Source organism: Agelaius phoeniceus, chromosome 9, assembly GCF_051311805.1.
Source record: "Agelaius phoeniceus isolate bAgePho1 chromosome 9, bAgePho1.hap1, whole genome shotgun sequence".
NCBI lineage: Eukaryota > Metazoa > Chordata > Aves > Passeriformes > Icteridae > Agelaius > Agelaius phoeniceus.
This window is the reverse complement of record NC_135273.1, coordinates 739888-766158: the sequence shown is the minus strand read 5'-3', so window position 1 is coordinate 766158 and position 26271 is coordinate 739888. Positions and strand designations below refer to the sequence as shown.

The 26271-nt window shown below is 53.8% G+C and overlaps 1 protein-coding gene across 1 annotated transcript in view; it reads left to right on the top strand.

The window, feature by feature from the left end:
* The first annotated feature begins 14333 nt into the window (after positions 1-14333).
* The window catches only part of JAKMIP3 (Janus kinase and microtubule interacting protein 3), a 55647-nt gene continuing 43709 nt past the window's right edge, over positions 14334-26271 (top strand). Inside the window, 2 exon segments of the mRNA XM_054637075.2 lie at positions 14334-14452; positions 25916-26046. The gene's annotated coding sequence lies outside the window, so the exon portion shown is untranslated.

Genomic DNA, 26271 nt, shown 5'->3' with positions numbered 1-26271 from the left:
GGTTTGGGCACGGCACTCTGTGTAACCGGTGGATAAAGAGCGGCAATGGAGCCGGTTCCGTTCCAGCAGGGAAGAGCCGTCCGTGGCAGGAGCAAAGGCCGGGTTTAAGCTGGGAACGAGGGGCGGGTTCCCGGTGCCTGCGCTCGCTGCCGCTCCCGCTCCTCCGCAGAGCTCTGCTGCTCCCTGCTGCCGGCAGCACCGGGCACCGGCACGGCAGCCTCCGGCACAGGGCACCGGGCACGGCAGCCTCCCTCCCTCCCCAGGCACGGGGCACCGGGCGCGGCAGCCTCCGGCACGGGGCACCGGGTACAGCAGCTGCTCCCTGCTGCCGACAGCCTCGGGCACCGGGCACGGGGCACCCGGTACAGCAGCTGCTCCTCGGGGAGGAGGTTCTGCCTCCGGGATCTGCTCCTCTCCTGCAGCCAGCCCTGCCTCGGTTGTGAGGAATGGGGATACAGCAGGTTCTGGCTCCAGGATCTGCCCCTCTCCTGCAGCCAGCCCTGCCTCGGCTGTGAGGAACAGGGGATACAGCAGGTTCTGCCTCCAGGATCTGCCCCTCTCCTGCAGCCAGCACAGCCTCGGTTGTGAGGAATGGGGATACAGCACTGCACACACACAGCAAGGGCTGTCTGCCTCAGGAGGGACGGGGGGATCATGGAATCACAGAACCCCAGAAGGGTTTGGGTTGGAGGGACCGTAATTCCCACCCAGTGCCACCCCTGCCGTGGCAGGGACACCTTCCATCATCCCAGGGTGCTCCAAGACCCAATGTCCAACCTGGCTTTGGGCACTGCTAGGGATCCAGGGGGAGCCACAGCTACTCTTTCATCGGTCATTGGGTGAATGCTTTTATTTTGATGTATAATTTGATGGCAGAAAATTTGGGGTTATTGGCAGAGACGCACTGTGCTGTCATCAGGAAAAATTGTGAATTTTCCTGTTGTTGGATGAAGTCTTTGAAAAGTTATTGATTTGTTGCACTGCGATCCTCTGCACAGCTGGGACTCGCTCTAATCTTATTTACTTGCATGTCACAGACTCAATCATGTATTGATTAATTCCCGTTAAGCCAGAAACAGTGACTGTCTCCTCCACAGAATAACAAAGGCAATGATTTGGATACGGAGTCACACTTGCTGCTCAGGCAGCTTCAACTTTGTGTTTGGTTTTGGGCCTGACATGAGGGCTCAGCCCAGCTGTGAGGGACAGGTATTTTGCATTGCACAGTTGTTTGTAATCCCAAACCTGTAATAAACTTGCATTGGTTTAGAAATGGATAATGTTTGCTGACATGTCTTTGGTTTCTTACGAATAGAAATCAAAGTAATCCACCCACTTCCTAACAATGTGAGAGAGTGGAAATTTCAGGACTGATTTGGGAAAGTGGGCTCACAACTCCCTGCCAGGAGGGCACAGCCGGGGGGGTCGGGCTCTGCTCCAGGGAACAGGGACAGGAGCAGAGGGAACGGCCTCAGGCTGGGCCAGGGCAGCTCAGGGTGGGCACAGCAGGAATTTCCCCATGGAAAGGGGGCTCAGGAAGTGCCCAGGGAGGGTTGCAGTGCCCATCCCTGCAGGTGGCACCTGGGGGTGGCCCTCAGAGCTGGGGACAGGGTGGGGATGGGCACAGCTGGGACTCCCTGGGCTGGGAGGGATTTTCCAGCCCAAATGATTCAGTGATTCTGTGACTGTTGCTCTCCTGTGCAGACACAGCCTCAATGAAACCCCACTGAAATCTGAGCACTCCCCGCCTGCATCCCACCGAGGGTTGGTCATTAACCTCCCTGGCTGCCTCTGGAAATCCAGCCGTGTGTGTGTTTCATGCTGAGCATTTCTTGGAACCAGGTTCATCATTAACCACCCAGCTGCTCTTGTGTCCTCTCTGCACTGCTGCTGCTCACCCAGGCTGCTGATGTGGGACAGTGCAAGGTGTCCCTGCCCACCACGGCTGCAACACGATGAGCCTTGAGGTCCCCTGCAGCCCAAACCCTTGTGACATTTGCTGATTCTCTGATTTTATTCCATTTGGAGAGTTAATAAAAGCCTGTGTGTGGTGTGGCTGCTGCCATGGCAGGGCTGTACTGTCCTGGGCCATGTCTGTCACACTCCTCAGCAATCCCCACACACTCTGTGCTGTGTCCTGGGCCATTGTCACACTCCTCAGCAATCCCCACACGCTCTGTGCCATCCTGGGCCATTGTCACACTCCTCAGCAATCCCCACACGCTCTGTGCCATCCTGGGCCATGTCTGTCACACTGCTCAGCAATCCCCACACACTCTGTGCTGTATCCTGGGCCATGTCTGTCACACTGCTCAGCAATCCCCACACGCTCTGTGCCATCCTGGGCCATTGTCACACTCCTTAGCAATCCCCACACACTCTGTGCTGTGTCCTGTGCCATTGTCACACTCCTCAGCAATCCCCACACACTTTGTGCTGTTCTGTCGTGGCTGCACAGGGGCATTGATCCTGTCTGCCCTGAGCTCGGTGTCACAGGGGGCTCAGACCCTGTGCTGGCACAAACCAAACCCAGAGTGCTGCTGGTTTGCTTTTCAGTCTCACAATGGAAGAAATTCTGACCCCTTCTAGTGTGAATCAGAAAAGCAGAGCATGAAAATGCCTTCAGCTCTTCTTTACTTACTAACTGCAGGTTTTTAAAGCCCATTCCCATTTGTGTGCAGCTCAGCCCATGGAAGCTGCCAGAGGAATGCTTCTCCTGAGCACTTGCCAGCTGAAAAACAAACCCCCATTCTCTGAGTGATGCAAACCACTGCTGGGCTCTTGTGTAGGTCACTTACAACACTGCCTGCGACGTGACTTGTTTTGCTTACAAACTCCCACAAAGTGTTGCAATTCAGCTCTAAAAATAGAAGCCAGTTTCATTTGTCCCGGAGCCGTTGTTGTCACAGCTTCCAGAGGCACAGCCAGTCCTGTTGTCTCCAAGTGCCACTACATGTCCCTTTGGCAAAGGATAATTGAAACCACCGGGCAGGGGGAACACAGCGTGTTTGGGATCCGCAAAAATAGGAACACACTTGAGGAATCTGGTTAGCAGTCATGTGTTTGTTGTCCTGTGCGGTTGTGAGCTTTCAATGGAGGGAAAATGAAGATTTTCTATGCAAAGTTCCAGCTACACAGCTGCTGTTTAAGGGGAAAAAAACCCCAGACCCTCCTTCTAAAACTCAAACTGTGTTCCAGGGTAGGTTTCTGCTTCCCAGCCCTGCACTCAGATCACTCTGTCATTCCTGTCAGCAGTTCATGGACATACGCTGGGAACAGTTCCCAGTCTTCACTATTTCTCATGTCAGGAAAACACAAACTCAAACAAATATGCCCTATATTCTATTTGCTTGTGGAGAACTTGGCGGTATGGGGCTGTTAGAAGTATCTTGTACCCAAATGCATTTCCTTTATGCATACTTGTGATCCGTTTCTGATGGAAAGGGGGATTTTCAATGAGTGAGTATTGACAATGGATATTTCCTCAGGTGTGAGGAGCACTGGGATGCAGGGCCCTGGGGGTTCCAGACCTGCTTTATATCCATGTGTTTTAGTCCTCAAATCAAACCTTACAACAACGCCTGCCTTTTCCACTCTCCAGCACTGCCAGGTCCCTGCAGAGCACGCTGGCACCCAGGAATGCCACTCCTGTAAGAGATACAGACCCAGTGCCCGCCCTGCACTCCCAGGGCGTGGGCTTCCATGGAAAATGGACCTCTGGGAGTGAGTCCAGAGTTCTCTGCAGCCAGGCTGGGACACCTGGGGGGCTCACCTGGACAGGAGCAGCTCCAGGGAGAGCTCAGAGCCCCTGGCAGGGCCTGAAGGGGCTCCAGGAGAGCTGCAGAGGGACTGGGGACAAGGATGGAGGGACAGGAGCCAGGGAATGGCTGCCAGTGCCAGAGGGCAGGGCTGGATGGGAGATTGGGAATTGGGAATTGTTCCCTGGCAGGGTGGGCAGCCCTGGCACAGGTGCCCAGAGCAGCTGGGGCTGCCCCTGGATCCCTGGCAGTGCCCAAGGCCAGGCTGGACACTGGGGCTGGGAGCAGCTGGGACAGTGGGAGGTGTCCCTGCCCTGGCAGGGGTGGAATGGGATGGGATTTAAGCTCCCTCCCAACCCAGAAGAGCCCGTGATTCCATGATCCTACAACTTGATCCCACCTCTATTGCTAGGAGCAAGTGCAAAGCCTGACAGCTGTTTTTAAATCCAAATATCCTTCAATCCCCCCCTGCCCTTTTCAGCAAGGCAGGAGGAGCAGCTCCGCGAGGGCTCCAGCTGTGCTGGATGCAGAGCTTTGGCTTCCTCCTGGAGCTGGGAATGCCGATCCCGGCCGGAGAGCGGGGCCCGAGCACGTTTGGGACAGCAGCCTCGGCTGGCTGGGAAGGGACAGCCACGGAATGGAGAGAGCGGAGGGAACGGAGGGCTCTGGAGCAGGAGCAGTGCTGATCTCGGGATGGGAGGGCTCTGGAGCTGATCTCGGGATGGGAGGGCTCTGGAGCAGGAGCGGTGCTGATCTCGGGATGGGAGGGCTCTGAAGCTGGTCTGGGAAGGCAGGGATGGGAGGGCTCTGGAGCAGGAGCAGTGCTGGTCTCGGGATGGGAGGGCCCTGGAGCTGGTCTCGGGATGGGAGGGCCCTGGAGCTGATCTCGGGATGGGAGGGCCCTGGAGCAGGAGCGGTGCTGATCTCGGGATGGGAGGGCTCTGGAGCTGATCTCGGGATGGGAGGGCCCTGGAGCTGATCTCGGGATGGGAGGGCTCTGGAGCTGATCTCGGGATGGGAGGGCTCTGGAGCTGATCTGGGAAGGCAGGGATGGGAGGGCTCTGGAGCTGATCCCGGCAGGCAGGGATGGGAGGGCTCTGGAGCTGATCTGGGAAGGCAGGGATGGGAGGGCTCTGGAGCTGATCTCGGGATGGGAGGGCTCTGGAGCTGATCCCGGCAGGCAGGGATGGGAGGGCTCTGGAGCCGATCCCGACAGGCAGGGATGGGAGGGCTCTGGAGCAGCAGCGCTGCTGACGTGCTGCCGGAGCTGCAGTGACTCCGCAATGGCTGAGCCTGCCGGCACTGAGCGCATCCCGCAGCCTGCCGGGGAAACCCGTCCTTAGCTCCTCCGACTGCTCGCGTCCGCGCTCGGGGTACCTGGTGAGCACATTTTACTCTACGCTTGGGGGATTTTTAGCATTTTTTGGTTTATTTTCCTTCTCTGTCCTCTCGGTGCATCTCTGGACCAATCGATGCATCACTCTTCATCTGATCCCACTGTTCAGAGGACAGAGAGGGAAAATAGAAGCATCTGCAGCAGGGATGGATTTTTTTTTTTTTAGCCTTTTGCAGTGTGAATCGTAAAAATCTCTTTAAATATGTCTGCTCGAGCAGCCTACAGGTTTTATCTGGAGTGCACTGCAGGCAGAGACTCCCTCGGTGTGCAGCATGAGGGACTGAGGTTCCTTCCTACCTGTGCTCCTTAATTAGCATCTACCTGTGCTCGCTAATGAGTGTCTAACTCTGCTCCTTAATTAGTGCCTGCCTGTGCTTATTAATCAGTGCTTACCTGTGTAATGTATCTATAAATACGGACATAAAGTGTGATAGACAGACAGACAGATAAATAGATAGATGTGCTGCACATGACCCATCTGCTGCCTGAAGGCTTTGCGGGCTCCATTTTCAGGTGTGCTGTTGGGCATTGTGTCTGAGGTTATTTCCTGTTCTCCCTCCGGGGGGGTGATACATGGCTCTGATGTGGAAACTGTGATAACCATGGCCCTGATGTGCAAACTGTGATAACCATGGCCCTGATGTGCAAAGCTGTGCTCTCGGGTGCCAGGAGGGGATGGCTCTGCCTGGCACTGGGGCCCAGCTGCACCTTCCTGCTCCGTCTGCTCCTCAGCATTTTATGGAGTCTCTGTCCGTGTGATGCAGTTGAAATGCCAGGCTCAGAGATTGCTGCTGAGCCTCCTCTGCAGCTGCAGGTGTTGGTGTTTGGGTAATGCATGCCCTGGTGAATCGCTGTGACAAATAATCTGAGTCTGTGCTCGCCCAGGAGCTGATTCGGGCATTTCCTGTTAGCTGAACTCTGTGCACGGCATCTTTCAGAACTGCTTCCATGGCAATCCTGTGCTCAGAGGAGAGCAGGCTCCCCATCCCTGGCAGTGCCCAAACTCCTTCCCATGGCACTCCTGTCCATAGGAGAGCAGGCTCCCCATCCCTGCTTCCATGGCACTCCTGTGCTCAGAGGAGAGCAGGCTCCCCATCCCTGCTTCCCATGGCAATCCTGTCCATAGCAGAGCAGGCTCCCCATCCCTGGCAGTACCCAAACTCCTTCCCATGGCAATCCTTCCCATAGCAGAGCAGGCTCCCCATCCCTGGCAGTGCCTGAGGCCAGGCTGGATGGCCCTGGGGCACCTGACACAGTGTGACATTGGTGTCCCTGTCCATGGTAGGGGTGGAATGGGATGTGCTTTAAGGTCCCTCACAACCCAAAGCAGTCTGGGCTTTTGATTCTATTCTGTGCTATTTAACCTAAAAAAAGAAAGCTGTTTTATTTTTCTTCCCAGCTGCTTCCTCTCTCGGTCATTTTAAATGTGATTTATCTCATCCAGATTCCCTTTCCTTTCATTTCATGGGGTGCCTCTACTGACACTGCTAAAAATGGAGACAGAGATTAGAAAACACATTGGAGTCCCGTTGACTTTTGCCTGTAATTTCACACATTGTGATACAGCCAGAGAAATGTGTGTAGTACAAAATAATAATTTCCTGGCAAGAAAGACTCACAGCTGCCAGCCTGGGCTCTCTCTCTGGACATGCAGCATCCTTAACCTGCCACCCCTCTGCACCTGGGCTCCTCTCTCTGTGTAAGGGCTCTCTGCACTTAATACATGCTCAAAACTGAAAGTTTCTCAGGGCTTTACTTTGCAGTGGAATTTCTGCCAGGTTTATGTTGGCCCTTGGCAGCTTCCTGACCCATAACCCCTTGTTCTTCACCTGCAAATGCCAGACTGGTAGGAATTTTGGTGTTTGCAGTGGTGATTAAGAGGCCAGTGGGACCAGTGCGAGGCCACAGGAAAGCGCATTTGTCACCAGGGCCGTGATGGAGAAAATAACACCCCACTTGAGTAAGGCTTTAAAGAATGTGCTGAAGGCTCATGGGTTGTCTTGACAAATACCAGTCTGGGGTGTATTTGTGGAACTGTGTGCCTGTAAATCCCTCCCTTGGTATATGCTCAGTTGTCAACACCTCCCACGTGGTGAAGTTTCACCAAGTTTCCCAATGCACTGTCAGTTTACATGACGAGTAAAACTTTGCTTTTTTTCCTTAAAATGCATCTCTAAAATATTACTTTTTATTGCAGATGGCTTGAATTCAAAGTAGCATCAGCAAATGCATGTTAACAAGTGAAGGCCTTTAAATAATGACCTTTAACATTTTCCCCTAAAACATGTGTTCTCAGCTTGTCGCCTTCTGTGCTGCAGCTCTTCATGTATGATCAGGAACAGTGGCTTGGCTTAAACGGAAAAATAATTTCAAAAGCAAGTCCTAAAAATTTTACACATCCTGGTTGACTGGGATGTAGGATTTGAACCCATCCAACTGCTGTGGGAGCGAGACTCTAACAGCACTGAACAATTTTAAGACACATAAGAACACTCGTATGAATATATTTTATGGTAAAAGCAGACAAATACTAGCCAAAATTTCAGCAATCCAAAGGAAATCACTCGTGGGATGCTGTCTTTATTTGCCCACAGTGGGCCAGGAGCAGGTACCTGCATGCAGAGGAGAAGAGAGCTTCCTTCTCCCAGAGCACTGAGTGCTGGCTGCTGTAGTGCCAAAATGCTCATCCATTTCTAGCACTCACTTCACCTGGAAAGCAATTTCCTGATTTTCCTCTGCAACCACAGCCAAACGTGCCGTGCCCAAACAAGCCCCCAGAGGTCTCAGAGTTGAACAGAACTCTGTAGAAGTGGCTCTAAGGGGGAATGAGATGGTGGCAGATTTTAGAGAATCCCCTCACTGCTGTGCAGACCCGCAGCTCCTTCCAGGCACACGTGACCAGGATTTGTTATTCACTGCTGGTGTGGAATCCAGATGAGGGTTCAATGGATTTCATCTGTGGAGCAGAGGCACTGCCTGAGGACAGGCAGCTGGGAAGGGCTTGGGAGAACGTCTGGGGGATAAATGGGTGTCCTCAAGCACGCAGCCAGAGCAGGGTGTGGAGCCCTGGCTGCCCTCAAATGCAGCAGAGCTCCTGGGGCTGGAGCTATTGCACTGCTGCCGTGGCCACTGACCTTGACAAGGTCATGTGCCCACAGGGGCTCTTCAAAAGGTCACTTTAAGCTGCAGAAAGTGGCTTTGCTATGCCCCCAGCTCATGTTCCTGGCTGGGCTGTCCCTGTTGGTGGTTCCAGCTCAGCTGGCCCAGCCTGCAGCCCCTCCCTGGGCAGTGGAAGGGAATCCCATCAGGTTTTATTCCCCTAGGACACACTCAGGTGTAGCAGGAGCTAAAGGAGCTGCTGCTTGCTGGGTGCCCCTTGTTACCTGTCAGTCACCCAGCAGGCCCAGCAGCCTGACCTGCTTCCAGCCTGAGGGAGCTCTGCCAGGCAGCACTTCCTCAACAAAGGCCAGTTTTTGCTTTCTTTGGTCAGGATTTTTTTTTTTTTAATTCCCCTCTCACTAAAATATCAGTGTGTGTCCTAGGACTGACATGGCTTTGGCCTGATAAGGTTTTACAACCACAAATCGAGTAACAAAACATAGTGGAGAAGCAAGGGATGCAGCAAATGGGATATATCATGGATATGAAGAGGAATGCAAAGCCAGGAATGCTTAAAGCCTTCCTAGAATTGTGCTGCAGGAAAAAGAGGTGGGAATGGATGCTGAGGCAGGAAAAGCAGGGGCACAGGGGTGGGGAGAGTCACTAAGGCTGGTGTCAGAGTTAGCATCCAGAGCAGGAGCAGACAAGTACAAACATGGTCTTTCCCCTCAAAGCTGTTTTGGTGTTTTGGGAGGTTGGGCGGGGTGGGATGGGTGGTTTACTGTAGGAGCAGTAACAGTTCCATGGGGGGAACAAGCTGTTGGTTAACTCGGTGTTCTGCATAAACCTGGGAGGCCAAAGGGAAATAAATGCTCTGCTGAAAATATCGTTGCTGTTGTTTAAAAATAAGCCAGTCAACAACTGACTTGAGACTGAAGAGCATTACCCAGGCAGGAATATTTCCTCTCCTGCTTGTGTTTCCCTCAGTCTGCACAGGGTATCAGGGAGTGGCAGTGAGCAGACGTAGCTCCAGGCAGGGATGTCTGCACAGGCAGGGATGTACTCACACATCCCTGTGGTTATTAATTTTTGTGATGCTGTTGTGAGCGTCTCCAGGATAAGGTGGGAGATGAGAATTGACTCCAAGTTCTCAGAAGGTTGATATTATATTAATTATTATATTAATTATTATATTATATTTATTATATTTTATTTAATTTATTATATTGCATTATATATATTATATTATATTATATTATATTATATTAAAATTATATACTAAAACTATGCTGAAGGAAGAGAAAGGAGACATCAGAAGGCTAAATAAGAATGATAATAAAAACTCGTGAGACTCAGAGAACCCAACACAGCTGGCTGTGATTGATCATTAATTAAAAACAATTCACATGCTGGATAAGCAATTCTGCCAATCACATTCTAGAGGAGCAAAGCATGGAGAAGCTGAAGCTTCCCAGGAGAAGAAATCCTGGCAAAGGGATTTTTCAGAAAATATGACAGTGACACATCCCCAGTCTGGGACCCAAGGGCTTGTTAAAACCAGAGCTGCAGCTTTGGGGTGGAGTTTGGAGGTGCTGCTGTCCATCAGCACTCAGAGGCTCTGCGTGGTTCAGTCCCTGATGAGCCCTGGCTGTGACCAGGGTGCTCTCCTGAGGGGGGCCGTACTTGTGGCTTCAGGAACTTCATTCCATGGCTGCTTATTTCATATTAATGACACTCATCTATTTAAAGTAACATGCGTGCCAACTCAGGGCCTTCCACTTCCCCTGGAGTCCTGAATTCCAAGCTGGCTTGGCTCACGTAGAGTAACATTTTCGGAGATGTTTTTTCATGTTTTTTATCACCCAGATCAGTTTTGTTACCTCTAAATCGAGGCCATCAGCCGTGCAGCCTTTGTTAGACCAGTTGTCATTTCTCTGCTGTTGTGCTCCCCTGCTCAAGCCCCGTGCTGGGTGTGCCTTGTGTCCTGCCCACTGCTGACAATAAAGTGCCCTGAGCATCAGAAATGTGGAGTGGGGAGCTGGCTGGGCCAAGCTTTCCCCTGGGGACCAGAGCCTGTGTGATTTGCTGTGCAGCCCCCAGGCCCGTGCCTCGCAGCCCTGCCTCAGAGCAGGGAGCTCTGGAAGCCAGCCTGCCCTCACAAACGTGTCACTGTCCCAGCTCTGTCTCCTCGTCAGCAGAGGGCTGGGAGGGCGCTCAGAGAGGGAAGCTCTGTGTGAGATGCCACATTTGGCAGCCCTGCAGCACTTCTTCAGAAAGTCTCATTTGGATCCTGAAATATTGGTAATATTCTCGCTGGGATATAGGATTTGTTTTGGTTTTAAAAAAAAAAAAAAACTGCAACACATCGACTTTGAAGATGAAGCATAAAAATTATTTTTAGCATTTGATGCTAAGTCATCAGAGATGATAAAGGAGAAAGAACAACATTTATAGCTCCCTTCTCTTTGGCAGCAGCAGAAAAACCCCATCCTCCTTGCTGGCTGAGTAAGGAGCTTTCCTCAAAGTTGACCTCAAATCCCCCCATTCCCACCCCAGCCATGGCAGGGACACCTCCCACTGTCCCAGGGGCTCCCAGCCCCAGGGTCCAGCCTGGCCTTGGGCACTGCCAGGGATCCAGGGGCAGCCCCAGCTGCTCTGGGCACCTGTGCCAGGGCTGCCCACCCTGCCAGGGAACAATTCCCAATTCCCAATCTCCCATCCAGCCCTGCCCTCTGGCACTGGCAGCCATTCCCTGGCTCCTGTCCCTCCATCCTTGTCCCCAGTCCCTCTGCAGCTCTCCTGGAGCCCCTTCAGGCCTGGCAGGGGCTCTGAGCTCTCCCTGGAGCTGCTCCTGTCCAGGTGAGCCCCCCCAGGTGTCCCAGCCTGGCTGCAGAGGGGCTCCAGTTGCAAACCAGGACTTTAAAATTTTTGATTTTAATTAAACATAAGTGCTTCTAAAAATTCAAATGCCATTCTAAAGCATTTCAGTTTCATTTTTGACAGCATCTCAATTCCTCATCTTAATGTTTTGACTAAAAGGATTGAGAAATAAATCCATCACCAAAAAATGCTCCAGGCAGCAAAGTTCGCCCCAGCAGCTGTGTGGGGTAGTGGGGTCCCCATCCCTGGAGGTGTCACCTGGAGGTGGCACTCAGAGCTCTGGCATGGGGACAAGGTGGGCACAGCTGGGCCTCCATGGGCTGGGAGGGCTTTTCCAGGCTAAAGGATTCTGTGATGCTGTGTGTCAGACAGTGCCTTGTGCCTGCAGCCTGTGGGGCCCCCTGGAAAGCTCAGTCACTGCTCTGCAGCAGCTTTTGCCCTTTTTTCACAGGAAGGGAAAAGACAGAAGAGCAGCAGGTTTGGCCTCCATGGCAACGGCAGCGGCTCCAGCCATGCCTGGGGAAGCTGCTCCTGAGCATGGGCTGTTTTCAAAATCTGCTTGGCACCAGCCCGTTTGACAGCAAAGAAAGTGGGGTTTTCAGTGATGCAGTGAGGAGAGGGATGTGTCACTGTGCAGGGACAAGCAGGGCCCTGGGATCCCACTGGGGCTGCTGGGGACAGGCCTTGCCTGCACAGTGCAGGGAAACGGGGCACTGAAAGCCCCTGATCACCTCCAAACTGGGCATTTCACTTCCATCCCCTCTGGTTTAAATCCTGCACTAAAGGGGAGCAGGGCAGACTCTGGGCACTGAAATCCTCTGTTCACATCCAAACAGGGCATTTCACTTCCATCCCCTCCAGTTTGTTTCCTGCTCTGCTGGAGCATTCCCAGCCCATGGCATGGGGTGGAAGTGTCCAAAGGCAGGTTGGACATTCTGCCTGGGATGGTGGAAGGTGTCCCTGCCATGGTGGGGTGGAGTGAGAGGAGCTTTGAGTTCCTTTTCAACCCAAACCAGCCTGGGATTTTAAGGATATAACAAACACAAGCGTCAGGCTGCTGAAAGAAATGGCTGAGTTTGGATGGAGAGGCTGCAGCCTTTCCTGGGGTCTGTCTCCCCTCCCCGGGGCTGCTGTGTCTGGGGCAGTAATTACAGGTGTGTAATTAGGGGCAGTGTGCTGGTTCTGGCCTGGGGGGCTGGTGCCCCCTTCCCTTTGAAGCCAGGCCAGTGCACAGAGCTGCTGTGAGCAGCACAGCCAGCCCTGCTCTCCTGGGGCTTTGCAGGCTCTTTTAAATTGGGATTCTCTTGTGCTTCAGGCTAATATTGATTTTTTCTCTTCTGGTTTTATTATTTTTTTATTGAAGTGTTCACCTCATGTCTCCTGCATGACATGAAAATTTCATTCTTCTGCTTCCTTACTCATTCACTCATTGAATCCATTCTGAAACTCTCAACTGCACCTTGTATTTCTCTTTTGAAAGAAGATGCTGTTCATTGGTTCACACCTGAAAACTGTACCTGATGGTCACTAATATTTTAGTGGTTTGATCAGATTTATGTCTGCAGAGATGTCAGAATTCTCTGTGTATCTCTTCTATATGTATGTCTTCTGTATCTCTTCTTCACCAACTCTTGGCTGCTGCTGGAGCACCCTGTATCTCAAACCCTGGTGGTCAGAAGCTCTGTAACCTCAAGGACTTTGTTAAATCCATGGAAATTTGCAGGATGTGTTTGGGGTTTGGTGGTGCCAGCACAGGAAGGAAAACAAGACTGTCCTTTTATGTGAATGGCATCTGCATTCCTGCTTCTAATTAAAAATCGAAGGGAAAAGCTTTCTGTAATTAAAGGGCGTGTTTGCTAATTTGTCACAGGCTGGACTCTGGAGCAGTTCTGGTTGGAGTTGGATCATTCTGGAAGCAGCTTGCAGCTCTCCCTCTCCACAGGAGCAGGCTGAGCATTTCTCTGGTCACAAATGCCAGGGGCAGGGCAGGGCTGAGCAGGGACAGGACAGTGTCCGTGTGTCCGGCCCGGGCTGCTGGGCCTCCTGTGGCCCTTCTGCAGACACCTGCCCAGGTGTGGGGTGGGGCCAGAGCTGGGCTGCCCTGGCAGGGGCTGGGGGTTCATGGGCTGGGCCAGCTGCTGCTGCTGGGCTGCTGGGGCTCGGGCTGGGCCAGAGGCACAAACGGGGCACCCAGAGGGGTTGTGCCCAGGCTCAGCCTGGGGCAGACGGGGATCCCAGCCCTTCCCAGCTCCCCTGGGACCCCGCTCAGGGACCCCCTGGGCTGTCCCTCCCTGCTGTGGGCAGTGCAGAGCCCGGGGATGCGGTGGCTCTGGCCCGTGGCTCAGGGCTGTGCTTGGGGTGAGGAGCTCTTGCCCTGCCTGGTCTCATCCAGGGGGATCCTGCAGCCTGTGGAAGGGCCAGAGGGATCCTCCCGAGCCAGCCTCACTTGTGGGGCACTTGGCATCCCTGCCAGCCTGCCAGGGCTCCTGGGGCAGGGCTCCCTGGGCAGGGGCTCCCATTCCTGTTCCTGTTCCTGTTCCTGTTCTCATTCCCATTCCCATCCCCATTCCCATTCCTGTTCCCATTCCTGTTCCCATTCCCGTCCCATTCCCATTCCCGTTCCTATTCCAGTTCCCATTCCCATTCCCATCGCGATCCCCATTCCTGTTCCCATCCCCATCCCCATCCCCATTCCCATCCCCATCCCCATCCCCATTCCCATTCCCATTCCCGTTCCCATCGCGATCCCCATTCCTGTTCCCATCCCCATCCCCAGTCCCGTTCCCATCCCCATTTCTATCCCCATTCCAGTCCCCATCCCCATTCCCATTCCCATCCCCGTTCCCATCCCCATCCCGATCCCCTTGCCCGTTCCCGTTCCCGCCCGGCGCGGGCACCCGCAGCTCCGGGCTGTCTGTCTGTCTGTCTGTCTGTCTGTCTGTCCGGCTGGCAGCAGCCCCGCTCCGGGCTGGCAGTGACACGGGCGCCACCTTTGCTTTTCCCTCCGCCGCAGGTGGAGCCTGGCAGTCTCTCCCTGCTCGCTCGGCCCCGGTTCCCAGGCAGGCTTTGCATTTGATTTTTTTCCCCCAAGAAACCGTTTCCTGTTGTCGTAACGTGGCCAGATGGGGAGGGTTCTGTGGAAATACCTCGGGAGAGGCTGGCAGAGCGGTGGATCCAGGAAGCAGATCCTCCCCGTAATACTGGCACGGTTTGGTAAGTTCCATCTGAAAAATAAAAAGCTGCTCCTTTGCTGAGTCACAGCCCCTCGGAGCTGGAGCCGTGACAAGCCGGGAGCCGCCGCCGCTGGAGTTGGGCTGAGGTGAGCGGAGGGCTCCGGGATCCCGCCCGGTGCTTTTCTGGCCTGAAATGATGTTTTAAATCTCATTAAAGGGCTCCGTAAGTTGAACGCGTCCGTGGGAACGTGCGGCGGCCCTGGTGGCCCGCAGGGTGGGGGTGGCACGGCTGTGCCGAGGCACATCCTGGCACATTCCGGGCACAGCCCGGGGACAGCCCGGGCACATCCTGGGCACATGCCGGGGACATCCCGAACGCATCCCGGGCGCATCCCGGGCGCATCCCGGGCACATCCCGGGCACATCTCGGTCAAATCCCCGGGACAGCCCGGGCACATCCTGGGCACATGCCGGGGACATCCCGAACGCATCCCGGGCACATCCCGGGGACAGCCCGGGCACATCCCCGGCACATCCCAGCCACATCCCAGCCACATCCCGGGCAAATCCCGGGCAGCCCGGCCGGGGCACGGAGCGGCTGCGGGCGCTGCCAGCGGCTCGGGATGCGCGTCCCGGGCAGGACCGAGCCCTGTCCCGGGCTGACAGCTCCGGAGCGGCCGGAGAGCCGTGCCCGGTGCCACGGGCAGCTCTGCCGTGCCATGCTGTGCCGTGCCGTGCCGTGCCGGGGCAGGCAGAGCTCCTCCCGCAGCAGCGCCGGTGCCGAGGCTGTGCCGGAGCCGCTCTCCCGTTGCAGGCTGTCCTCGCCAGACAAAGCCTCGAGCAACCACGGCCCGGGGCTGCTCCAGCCCTGCCTGGCACCGGCTCTGCGTGCTGCAGGCTCACAGCTCCGTCCGCGCCCGGGGCTATAGATGCCCGGTCCTGGGCTATAGATGCCCGGTCCCGGGCTATAGATGCCCGGTCCTGGGCTATAGATGCACGGTCCTGGGCTATAGATGCCCGGTCCTGGGCTATAGATGCCCGGTCCCGGGCTATAGATGCCCGGTCCTGGGCTATAGATGCCTGGTCCCGGGCTATAGATGCACGGTCCCAGGGCTATAGATGCCCCGTCCTGGGCTATAGATGCACGGTCCCAGGGTGCCGATGCCCGGTACGGGGGCTGCAGAACACCCAGGTGTTTGTTTCCTGTAGCTTTTTTATCTTCTCGAGCCTACAGGACAGATTGACACATTCCTCTGGGTGTCAAATCCAGAGGAATTTATTCAGGGAGGAGCGAGCTGGGATGGCTGAAGGAAGGACAGGAGGGTTCCCTTACAGAGAACCTGCAGGTGGGACAGGGACACAGGAGCATTTCCTGAGTACCAGTGAAATGTGGCATCTGACACTTGAAAGTAATTCTAGTTCTGTTGAAATGCTGCCAAGATATTATTATCTAGACAGAAAAATGCACTCAGGCTGCTATTTCCAGTGTATCTGTGGTCATTTCAATTGCAGATCTGGTTTTTAAAGCAAATCTGAAGTTGTTGTTAGACATGTTTTCCTTGTACTTTTTAATAAGCTTTTAGAAGTTTTTAAAAGCTCAGCATCTTTAGGAGCTGTGGTGCTGCTGATCCATGGGTGATCAGCCCATCTCCAGCTGCTGAGCACTGCAGGTCACCGTGGCCTGAGCTGACATCCCTGAGGGATGGAGCAGAATCACGGAATCATAGAGTCACAGAATTTATAAGGTTGAAAAAACCCTTGGTGATCATCAAATCCAGCTATTGACCCACACCACCACCATGTTCACCTCTAAACCTTGTCCCTAAGTGCCACATCTGCATTTTTGGAACACTTCCAGGGATGGTGACTCCATTGCTGCCCTTGGCAGGACTGGACAACCCTTTCTGTGTACAAATTTTCCCTGAACTCCAACCTGAACCTCCCCTGGTGCAGCTTGAGGCTGCTTGCTCTCATCCTGAGGAATCCAGCTGGGGCCTCTCCCCCCAGCCCCTTGCCCCACTCCTGAGCCTCTGGGCTCTTCCCTCTTCTCCTGGCCCAGCAGGGCTCTCCCCAGGACATCTGTCCTGTTCCACCTTGCACCAGGCAGGAGCAAAGAAGGAGCTGGGATTTCAACACAGGAACAATGAAATGAGGAGGATAATGCTCTCCCCCAAAGGCAGAGTGCAGGCACCAGGGAGGGCCAGACCTGGCCTGCCCTGCCTGCTGCAGGGCGGGATGATGGGCTGGGCTGGGCTGGACTGGAAGGGTTGGGCTGGAAGGGCTGGGCTGGGCTGGACTGGAAAGGCTGGGCTGGGCTGGGCTGGGCTGGACTGGAAGCGTTGGGCTGGAAAGGCTGGGCTAGGCTGGACTGGGCTGGGCTGGGCTGGGCTGGGCTGGGCTGGGCTGAGCTGGGCTGGGCTGGGCTGGAAAGGCTGGGCTGGGCTGGGCTGGGCTGGGCTGGACTGGGCTGGGCTGGGCTGGGCTGGGCTGGACTGGAAGGGTTGGGCTGGAAAGGCTGGGCTGGACTGGGCTGGACTGGAAAGGCTGGGCTGGACTGGAAGGGTTGGGCTGGAAAGGATGGGCTGGGCTGGGCTGGACTGGGCTGGACTGGACTGAGCTGGGCTGGGCTGGGCTGGGCTGGGCTGGACTGGAAGGGTTGGGCTGGACTGGAAGGGTTGGGCTGGAAAGGCTGGGCTGGAAGGGCTGGGCTGGGCTGGACTGGACTGGGCTGGGCTGGGCTGGGCCGGGCTGGGCTGGACTGGGCTGGACTGGAAAGGCTGGGCTGGACTGGAAGGGTTGGGCTGGGCTGAGCTGGACTGGGCTGACCTCCCCTGCCCTGCCCTGCCCTGCCCTGCCCTGCCCTGCCCTGCCCTGCCCTGTGGGGGCTGCTCTGGTCCCAGCCCCAGGGACTCAGCTCCTGCTTTTCCTGCCCAGGGATGGTTTGGCCTCAGGAGCAGCAGAACCATGGACAGCTGCTCCCAGGGTGTGTGTGATCCCAAGTCAAAGATTCATCTTGTCACCGGAAAAATAATTTCATTGCCTGCCAGTGCCCACAGGGTGGTTTCTTGTTCTTGCATTAGTACGGAAAACTAACTGCAACATCCTTTCCACCTACACAGTATCAATCATTTAACAACTTCCTGTTCAATGTCCTTCCAAAAAATCACAGAGCCTCACTCTTCTATTACCTGGCCACACCTATTATGTTTCATTTAGGAGAGTTTGAGTGGATTAATGAGCGCCTACCATTTAGCTTTCTGCAGCATCAAAATGCTTTTCCTCTGATTTCACATCTCCTGCCTCTGTAATACCTTATTTACATTGCTGTGTGCACAGCAGATGTCCTCAGTGATGACTTGATCTTTCCTCCTAAATCTCTGTGTGCAGGATATGTCAAATTGTTGTATTTTTAAATGTAGATTATCTTGTACTTTCACAGATTGAATTTTGTGTTGCTAAGTTACCTATTTTTTCTAGTTTGAGGTTATTGTTTTAATTTTTTTTTTTCCGTTTGCCTGCCTTGTCCTCTTTCCTGATTGACCTACATAATCCTCTGTTATCAGCAGGTTTTTATGGCCTGCCCTTTACCAGGTCACCAGCACAGCCAGCAGTGCCAGCCCCTGCTCTGAGCTCACACTGGGATCTCCTCCCCGGAGCAGCAGCTCCTGTGTCTGGGTCCCCACCATGACTGCAGTTTGTCCCACATCAATCCCACTGCTCACTCTGCTCTCAGGGTGCCCAGGGTGGGCATTGGGGTGGGCTCAGTGGTCCCTGTGGGCCACATACAGCTCTTGGGTGGTTAATCACAGCAGTGTCTGACCCTGGAGTCTCCTTGTGGAACTGAGATCCAGATTTCCACCCTCACCTCCCCATCACCTGAGGTCACTCTGCTGCCCCAGCACAGCCCACGTTTCTCAGCCTCTCTGCCTGCTGGCAGCCTGGGCAGGACTTGCTGGCCATGGACTTCTCCCCTGGATGTAATGAGCTGTAGGAATGTGCATCATTTTGATTAAAAACCTCCCAGGCTCCCCCGGAGCAGAGCAGCCACAGCCACTGCTGCTCCTAATGCTGCCCCTCCGGGTGCCCAGAGCTCTGCAGAGCCTCAGTGCCCTGAGAACAGCCAGGCTGGATGTGCCCCCCCAGGCTGGGGAACACATCCAGCAGGGAGCATCCCCCCAGGCTGGGGGAACAGGGAACATCCCCTCAGGGCTGGAGAACAGGGAGCATCCCCTCGGGGCTGGGGGACAGGGAGCATCCCCTCGGGGCTGGGGAACACATCCAGCAGGGAGCATCCCCTCAGGGCTGGGGGAACAGGGAGCATCCCCTCGGGGCTGGAGAACAGGGAGCATCCCCTCGGGCTGGGGAACACATCCAGCAGGGAGCATCCCCTCCTGAGCCTCTGGGAGGACACATCCAGCAGGGAGCATCCCCTCGGGTATCCCCTCGGGGCAGGGGGACAGGGAGCATCCCCTGTGGCATCCCCTCGGGGCAGGGGGACAGGGAGCATCCCCTCAGGGCTGGGGGGACAGGGAGCATCCCCTCGGGCATCCCGGCGGGGCAGGGCCCGGCGTGGCGCTCCCGGAGCAGCGATCAGGACCCGGCAGGGTCAGGAGCCAGATGGGCACAGCCCTTCCTCGGTGAGAATCACTTTCCCTGAAGGAGTAAATGCAGAAGGCTAAGAGACTGGAGAATGCAGAACCCAAATCCCAGATTAGCCAGCTGCCACACTGACCCAGTGCAGGAAAGGGCTGCTCTGCAGCTTCCCCAGCCTGAACGGGAGCTGTTGGTGCGAATGCTCCCCCGGTCCATGATGTAGCACATTTCACACCGCTGCTTTTCCTGATCATCTGCACATCTGAGGGGGACATTCCTGCAGGGGAGGGTTCCCCAAGAGGAGGCATCAGCCAGGAGAGGCTGCTTGGGAATGAGTCACTTGGCCTCAGAGGTGAACTCCAGGAAGTCATTTTAGTGACCCAATGGAGAGTGCAAGCAGAGGCAGCTGTGGAAGTTCCTCTTTCCCCCCCTTTTAAAATTTTTTTTATTTTTTTGTTAGTCTTGGTAAAAGAAGGGTTATAGAGTTCTTGTGTTGAAAATAAGATTTTCCCAGAGAAATGCATCAGAGAATCCCAGAATGGTTTGGGTTGGAAGGGACCCCAAATCCCCCCCAGTGCCAGCCCTGCCATGGCAGGGACACCTTCCCCTGTCCCAGGTGCTCCCAGCCCCAATGTCCAGCCTGGCCTTGGGCACTGCCAGGGATGCAGGGGCAGCCCCAGCTGCTCTGGGCAGCTTGTTCAGCCCTGGGTGCTGGGACTGGGACTGTTCAAGTGAGGCTGAAGCAGCCTTTTCTGGCCCCGGGCTCTGGCTCTGCCAGGGTGCAAAGAGGCCTCACTCCCTCCTACTGATGCGTTCAGTGAAGCTGCAGGGCACAGCTATCTGCACAGCAGGCAAGCTCTCTCCCAAGGTCCGTGCAGCAATTCAGATCAAATCAGCTTTGAACAATCAGATTACAGCTGCAGAGTCCTCAGCCTGTGCAGGGGGTGTGTGCAGAGCCCTCCTGGCAGAGCTGCCCTGGCCAAGGGCACCTCCACGGGGTCACCTCCATGCCTGGGGGCCTGGGGGCTGTGCCTCCATACCCCCATGGGCACGGGCTTTGGCTCATGCCACACCAGTGCTTCCCACTGCTCTCAGTTCTTTTCATGGGCCTGCAGCCTTTTCCTTCCCACCTGTTACTCAGTCCCTCCTCTGGAACAGGAGCTTTGTTCTGCCAGCTTGGTCAGGGTTTCTGGCTCATCAGCTGGGAGGACATTTTGCTTCTAGGGTTTTATTCATCTTTATTTATCTTCCAAGGGCTGCTTTTGTTATAAAATCCTTTTTATAATGGATCTTTTCTGTGGAGTTGGAAATGTTTATTCAGCCAGTGCCTAAAGGGGCTCCAGGAGAGCTGGAGAGGGACTTTGGACAGGAACTGGATGGACTGGAGAAGGGGAATGGCTCCCCCAGCCACGCTGGGGTGCTCCTGCTCTCCTCCTATAGCACTGTCTGTGTTTGTGTATTGTGTTGTTGCTCTGTGTTTACTCTGGTGTTTCTCAGCCGAGTCAGTAACAGGGCAGAGGCGGGCTGGCATCAGGGAGGAGACTCCCAGCAAGTCTCACAAAAAGGTCATTTAAACCAGGGTAGTTAGTAATGAAAAATCAGGTTTGAAATAATCTGATCCTCAGTTTTCCAGGCTGCAGGAACAGCTTTTCACCAGAGCCTGATGGACATCTCCCAGCTGTTTGCATTTGGGAGATTAATCTGCTTTCCATTCAAATTCTTGTCTGTTGCTGGGAAATGTCAGTTTTTATCTTGATTTAGAGCTGGGCACACACCTACTGAGAAGGAAAACACACTGTCAAATAGAAATGTAATTTTTGGATAGTCTGGGTCAGCCTAAAGAAAGGTTCCTACTCCCATCAGTGACTTGTTCTGCTGCCCAGTTCCTCACAGCTGAATTTAATGATGATGAATCAGTCTGGAAATTAACCTTAATTCTGAAACCCAAAGCACAGTGGTTTTGTTGCCACTGTTGAGTCTGTTATTTTTCAAGCTCATTTATAAATTGAATAAATCCAAGAACTGAAAATCTTTTGTAAGAGTGTAGCAATTAAATACTGCCTTTTCTATCCTCAAATCCAGCTGTGTTGTGTGTTGGTGCCGAAGAGGGTTGGAGAGGTAGCATTAAATAGTTATTTAGGGATGTTAATAACATGCTTAAAATGTTTCCATCAAGTGCTTTTGGATCGTGCGATGCCATCTGTGTTACAGTTGATTTAGTTAATTACACAGGCATGAATTCCTTGGGAGAGGGGATGGCATTGCTCTAACAGCTTGTTTGTGAGCAAGAGGAGGCAGTGACACGCTATTAAACTCGTGGAATTGGGTCTGAAATATATTCCTCACTAATAGCCCTCCCCAAATTACTGCTGCAGTTTAACAGATGATTTGCATGGGTATGTTATTGGAGTTTATTGCAGAAACTCCAATGGATTTCTGTACCTTAAATATTGGGTGTTATCTGAGAAAAAGGAGAAATTGCTTTCCTACCTGGTCACCTGTTTTAATTAATTATTGCTCTTTCTGCAAATTAGCCCTAAGAGCTGTACAATTAAGCAGGTGTCCTGCTGTAAAATGCACCTGCTGGGATTTACAGCAATTGTGTCTGCCAGTGCTGTGCTCAGAGACTGAGCAGGGACCCACAGGATCCCCCAGTGCAGCCCTGGCCCTGCCCAGACCCCCCAAAACCCCACCTGGGCACCCCTGGCAGTGCTGTCCAAAGGCTCCTGGAGCTCTGGCAGCCTCGGGGCTGTGCCCATTCCCTGGGCAGTGCCACTGGTTCATCCCAGTGCCTCTGGGCATTAACCTTGCCCCAAAATCCATCCCAAACCCTCCGGCACAGCGCCAGGTGTTCCCTATGAACCATAACTAGCTTCATAATTGGCACCCACCTATGGTTTGCACCTGAACCAAAACCCAAAAAGCCTGTGTGAGGCTTATGCTGAGGAACCAGGGGGTGGGGATCCCATCCCTGGGTGTGGCACAAACAGGGAAAACTTCACACACAAGGGGAGGCTGCAAGTGTAGAGCTCACAAAGGATGTGATCCACCCACCAAGGAGTTAAAGCCAACAACGGTGGAAGGATTAATCTTTGAGGAAAAATCCAGGTCAGTGGGGATTTGACATGTGTCTGTTACAGCTGCTGCTGGAATCGATCTAATCCTCAGCAAAACTTTGGCTAGACTTCTATCTGCAGGGATGTCAGGCCTGGGGGGTGAGGGGTGGGATTTTTTTGAATTTAAAGCAGATATTATTTTGTGAAAGATAGGTTTCAGAGCTTCCTTCACACTGGGAAGCATTGGTTGGTTATTTATTTCCCTTCTGGAAATGGAGACTTGCTCTACAGCAAGTCTGTGGGTACCAGGGTGTGTTACCTTTGCAGTGTGGGGAGCCTGCAACTCCCTCAGTACAGCATGGACCAGTCAGATGGGCCTCTGTGGAGGTCTGGCTTGGGTCACGAAAAATAATTTTAAAAATTATTTTAAATTTAATATAATTTAAAAAAAATAATAATTTTATCAAATTAGTCTCAATCTAAACAGCACAGAGAAAAAAATCCTCATAGGATGTCCAGGGAAGGGCATGGTGCTGGGAAGGGGTTGGAGCCCCAGGAGGGGCTGAGGGAGCCGGGCAGGGGCTGCAGAATCCCTGAGGAGCTGGGCAGGGGCTGCAGAATCCCTGAGGGAGCCGGGCAGGGGCTGCAGAATCCCTGAGGGAGCCGGGCAGGGGCTGCAGAATCCCTGAGGGAGCCGGGCAGGGGCTGCAGAATCCCTGAGGGAGCTGGGCAGGGGCTGCAGAATCCCTGAGGGAGCTGGGAAGGGGCTGCAGAATCCCTGAGGGAGCCGGGCAGGGGCTGCAGAATCCCTGAGGGAGCTGGGCAGGGGCTGCAGAATCCCTGAGGGAGCCGGGCAGGGGCTGCAGAATCCCTGAGGGAGCCGGGCAGGGGCTGCAGAATCCCTGAGGGAGCTGGGCAGGGGCTGCAGAATCCCTGAGGGAGCCGGGCAGGGGCTGCAGAATCCCTGAGGGAGCCGGGCAGGGGCTGCAGAATCCCTGAGGGAGCTGGGCAGGGGCTCAGCCTGGAGCAAAGGAGGCTCAGGGGCCCTTGTGGCTCTGCACAGCTCCTGCCAGGAGGGCACAGCCGGGGGGGTCGGGCTCTGCTCCAGGGCACAGGGACAGGAGCAGAGGGAACGGCCTCAGGCTGGGCCAGGGCAGCTCAGGGTGGGCACAGCAGGAATTTCCCCATGGAAAGGGGGCTCAGGAGCTGCCCAGGGAGGGTTGCAGTGCCCATCCCTGCAGGTGGCACCTGGGGGTGGCACTCAGAGCTGGGGACAGGGTGGGAATGGGCACAGCTTGGGCTGGGAGGGCTTTTCCAGCCCCAGGGATCCTTTGGTTGGATTCTGCCTGTGAATCCATGGGATCTGCATGGATCTGAAGGAAATGCTCAACAGAGCCCTGTGTGCAGGACAGTTCCTGTCTCGGCCTGCTCACTCCTTTTCCCATGCAATTCCCAACAGGTTTCCTTCTCACCTTGCAGCTGAGTGAGTGATGCACGGGTTATATGGATATATGACAAATGTTTATATGGTTATATGACAAATGTTTATATGGATAAAGCCCAAAAGCACAGCTCCAGCATGGGACACGATTGCATGGCTTAGCATGAAATTCCTTTGCAGAGGAAAACTCATTTTCTTGCATTTGGATCTCTAGGCTGGTGCAATCCTAAATGCAATGTGGACATTACTCATATGAAAAAGTGGGAACTCAACCATTACGTTTTCTATCATAGTATTTCGAGGTGCACCAGAGGCTCAAAAAGGTTTGTTTAAACTAATAAATCAGAACAATTTGTCAAAAACAGAGAACACCAGTGCTCACAGGGCTGAGGCAGGCGTTGGAAATGTTCCATATTTGTAAGAACAGTGTTCTGCTTTCAAATATTGGTACTTTGGGTAGGGATTAATTCACTTATTTTTAAGCATGGTGAAACATTCATTTCTGCAACTACTACCTAGAAAACACATTTCCCAATTAGTCTTGATGTCTGAATTGCAAGTCAGGAGGCAAAGGGAGCGCTGAGCCCTGCTCAAGGCAGCTCTGATGCATTATTGATGCTGTTTTCAATATCAAACATGCCAGGAATCAGATGCATAATCTATTCTCCCAGCATCAGAAATATCGTGACCTTTCTGTTCTATTAAGGTGGAGTGTCTGATAGCTGCCCCTTCTATGTAACTCATGGGGAGAATCAAGGCAGCGTCCCGGGGCAGGTGTCTGGTTTTCCAGGGAATGTGTCCATGCCCAGCACCGTGGGGAGAGGGAGCTGCTCTGTGCCCTGCAGGATGGGCCCTGCTGAGGGTCTGTGCTCAGGGACCTCCCCAGGGTCAGAGCAGAGCCTGGAGCAGCAGCTCTGTGTCCCCTCGGCCCGGGAGGAGCCATCTCCTGCCTGCTTCTGCCCAGGGAACCCTTCTGTGCCGTGTTTTGCTCCAGTATTTGGGATAAACATTGCCCTGTCCCAGCTGGCCCCCGTGCCAGGGCTGCTCCTGCTGCAGGGCCACGCTGGTGGGAGCACAAGCCCCCACTGTTGTGGCTCCAACAATGGCACTTGTGCCCCTGCACACTCACACAAGGTCGTGGCTGTCACTGGGAGCTGCCGTGCCCTGCTCAGCCCTGCTTCCATTCTCACCCTGGCAACAGCAACCAGCCAGTCCAGCTCTGCTGGGGCAGCTGCCAGGGCTGAGCTCTGCTGGCCCCAGCACCACACATATACACATATATATAAAATGTATAAATATATATATGTGTATATACATACACACCTGGCTGCAGCATCACACCTGGGCTCTGCCATCCTTCACCACATCCCCACTGCTGTGCAAGGGGAGGCTCCACCATCACCTCCTCAGGGCTGGACATTTGTGACATGGTCTAGTGGGCACAGTGCTCACTCCTGGCCTGCCCTGTGCAGGGCCAGCAGCTGGAGTTCAATGAGCCAAGAGCTGCTTGGCGTGAAGTGTGTCAATTCACACCGTTAAACCTTCGTAACATTTGAAAGAAAATAAAAAAGCTGCAACACCCTAAGTATCAGCATCTGTGCTCTACAAATGGACCTCAGACAGAATCCCCACCCAGCAAACTCTGCTCCCCAGTACCAGCTCCTGAGTTTTCTTTTCTGTGAGCACACAGATGTAAATTCTCGCAGCCCTCATGTGTCAAAGGAATCCTGTCAGCAATTACTCTCTCAAATCCCTGTACCATTCAAATGATCATTTGTCTGCCATTCATGTGGAAGCAGTTCAAGCTTGTTGGTTGCTAACCTGGCTCACTCTGCCTCTGCCTCTGGAGGGAATCCTCTAAGAAAATAATTGTAATGTGCACAAAGGGCTCATTTGCTGCAGCAGGTACAGCTCTGTGCCTGTGGCTACAGGCTGCCCCATTTTTTATCAGTTAAGAAAGGGGTTTAAAATCTCCATTGGTGTGTTGTGTCTGCTTGCACAAAGCAGCAAGAATCTTAAATGCAAAGAACACGTACTCATGTTACAGATTTCTCAGGCAATATCTTTAAAATTGAATTCATTTCTATTTCTTTGCCCAATCAAACGTGTTTCTTTTTATAGAAATTTCCAGGCTACAAAGTCAGGCACCAGCCTGAGAAACAGCAGAACTGAGACTGTTTGTACTACCTTGGTTTGGACAATTAATATCAGGAGTGTTATTTTATTCTCCCGCTTGTTTCTCTAGGTCTCAGCCTCCCTCCTCCCCTCTGGCTCAATGTCCTTCATGATTTCTCTGGCTCTCAGCAGCTCTGCCCTCCCAAACTCCAGCCCTCTCCCAGCCTTGTATCCCATTTTTGTACCCTCAGAGCCGCTGCCTCCCTTGGCTCTTTTCTCCCGGGTAGATTCAGGCTTTTGCTCCTAGAATCCAAACCAGGCTTTTTTGTTATCACAATGTTGTTGTGGAGGTTGGCTCTGTTGCTGCTTTGCTGCTGTAATTCATGGTTGCTCTCTCCTTGCAGGTGCCCTGCCCTGTTGAGCCTGGACAGGGACAGTGCCTCTGTGGTGGCTGGGCCATGAGGGACAGACCGAGGCACTGAGGGTCCCCAGCCAGGAGCATTGCTACCCACGTCAACAGGATTGCTTTGAAAAGGTTGGAAACAAGGTTTTCCCAAATATGAGCACGTTTTAACTGAGCTTTGTTGTATGGCCATCCTGTGGTTCCATGATTCTATGAAAACAGAATAGAAGTAAAATCTTCCCAGTGGTTGCTGCCTCTGAGCTGTGGCAGTGCCGGGGACTGGTGGGTGGATGTCCCTCCTGAATTCCACATCCTCTGCCCTGTGTGGGTTCCCCATCCCCTGCCCTGCGTGGGTTC